The sequence below is a fragment of the Limulus polyphemus genome, unplaced genomic scaffold, assembly GCF_000517525.1.
Source record: "Limulus polyphemus unplaced genomic scaffold, Limulus_polyphemus-2.1.2 Scaffold80201, whole genome shotgun sequence".
In the NCBI taxonomy this organism is placed as follows: Eukaryota; Metazoa; Arthropoda; class Merostomata; order Xiphosura; family Limulidae; genus Limulus; species Limulus polyphemus.
In genome coordinates, this window is record NW_013745797.1 from 1 (window position 1) to 2,414 (window position 2,414).

Here is a 2,414-nt window from a genome sequence, read left to right on the forward strand (position 1 = left end):
CTGTTACCGATGATAGGATATTACCTGATGAAGTAGATGAACCCCACGTGAAGCAGAAGCCAACTAGACAGAGACCAGTACGGAAGAAGATACGTCCCGTAAAATTAAGAGACTTTGCTGAATTGTAATTTTGTGTTTGTAATTCTGTACAGTTAATTAAGTTATTGTTAATTGTTATTGGTTTATTGTATGTGGTTATTGTTCAGGACGAACAATATTAAGGAGGGGTAGTGTTGCGTCATCGAGGTCACGTGACTGGTGTGGCGCCACCTATTTTTTAGAACTATCCTGTACCTTGGCGAATGCTCTAGTATTTACTAGATATAGGGTAGGCTGGTATATAAAGGAGGGTGACAACGTGACGGAACAGTAATGTGTGTGTAGATAGTGAGAAATTGAACTGCAGTCACAGGGTATTGTTGAAGTATTGTTGACGTTCGTTGATATAGCGTTTGTTTTAGCGTGATTGTTGAAAATAAGTGTATCGTAAAGTTGTATTCGGAAAGAATAAACCAATTTTATTAAGTAAGGATTTGTGTCGCTAAAGTTTCATCGGAACGAAGTTACGGAAAGTTAATTAACAAACGGAGAAGTAACACAATTATATCCACGTGTACTGTATGTTACTTTACATAAGTGTTGAAACTGATGTCTATCCGTGATCTAACAGGTTAAGACATATCATCAACGTAAACAGCAGACTTCAGCCACTTTCCATAAAATGAATATAGAGTATTAAAACAAGAAAGAATATGAGTAGAGATAGTCAGTTGTATATTACATAAAATACAGTAAGATAAACTTTGTTACAGCTTCTAAACATTCAGAAATATAAAGTGAGGTTGGTTCATAGTTGAACAGTTACAACAGTCTTGTAACACTTACTCCCAACATGTAGTTATAACACGTAATGTATCATAACGGAGCACATATATTTTAATGTTTTATAAGAGCTTATATGAGTTTCATACGTTTGATAATTCAAACGTAGATTGAACGATAAAGATTTTGATATTTTATTTTCACTTTCTATTTTTATTTGTCTATTTTTGCTACATCAATACATTTCATTGCGAATAATGAAATGGAATCGTAAGAAATATTTGTCTCAGACTATTCGATTTCTATGTTTATCATTTGAAGCGCTCTCTTTAATCCAGGAGGAAAAACAAGTTAAACTTATTATTATAGAAAACGTCAACTGCTGTCGGAAATTATATTTCAAGGGCGATATTGATGATACGTAAAGAGGTTGACAAATACAACAATGGTCTTCCAGCGCCCTAGAGAACGCTAAAGACAGAGAAAAAAAAACCCTCACAAGTTTATAAACTGATAAATATTCAGTTAAAATCCAATAATAGGAATGACATATCAGTTTTCGTGGTGTAGCGGTTATCACGTGCGCTTCACACGCGCAAGGTCCCCGGTTCGATCCCGGGCGAAAACATATTATTTCCTAGATAAATTTTTTGAAACAACACGTACTACTTTTTTACATAAACAAAACCACCTTAGGTGTGGAAAAAAGGTTGTCTTGATTGAAGTTAGGCACAAAGCTACACAATGTATTATCTGTGCTCTTTCCAACACGGGTGTTGAAACCCGGTTTCTAGATTGATAACGTCTTGTTGAATCTTGCTAGTCCTCGCCCAAAGGCTGAGTGAGGGAACGTTCATGTGTTGGTAGAAGTGAATTTCTTCATCAATACTTCTGAAGAATGCATACGACCTGTGACTATTGTGTAATCAATAGCTGATGTTTTAGAAAGAATTACTTCACTTTCTTATTGAGTTACGAACTTATCGGTGGTGCATAGAATATTTGGCATGATAATTTAGCATACTTATTGATCGTGCTATGGAAGGTAAAGCCATTTTTTTTTATGCGTGAGAACAAGAACTAACATTTTATGTGCAGCAAGTTCCATACCAAATGAAGCCAATGACATTGATTTTGTTAGGCTCTGGGGAAGCCTATGTCTACGATCATTGATAAAGCTACTGTGTGGTAAAGAAAGAACTTTAATATACGCAACACAGTCGAATATACGGTTATCATTTTATCATCATCCAACTCACAAGCTCAGCGGTAATTGAATTGCCTCGTGTAGTTCGTTATCAAGCAGCTTGGGCCGAAGAACTATAAGATCCAATACTTACGTGGAAATGAACCCTGCATTGAGCATTATAAGCGCTATTTTATGTATGAATCTAATATTCTGCTTAGCTATAACTTCGATACAGAAAAAGAAACGAAAAAGAGGTTAGATGGGAATTGAGTGAAAACTTCTTCATCAGCCTTAAACACATTGAGTGCAATTCCACTATAATATATGAAACTGAAAATGAATAAAATTATAAAAATCCTTTTTAGATAATGCGTGATGTTTCAACATGATTATTACAACTGTG

At 35.0% G+C, this 2,414-nt stretch overlaps 1 non-coding gene across 1 annotated transcript; it reads left to right on the plus strand.

The window, feature by feature from the left end:
* The first annotated feature begins 1,377 nt into the window (after positions 1–1,377).
* Trnav-cac lies at positions 1,378–1,450 on the plus strand. Its single transcript has one exon. It is a non-coding gene; the product is annotated as a tRNA-Val (tRNA).
* Positions 1,451–2,414: the final 964 nt, after the last annotated feature.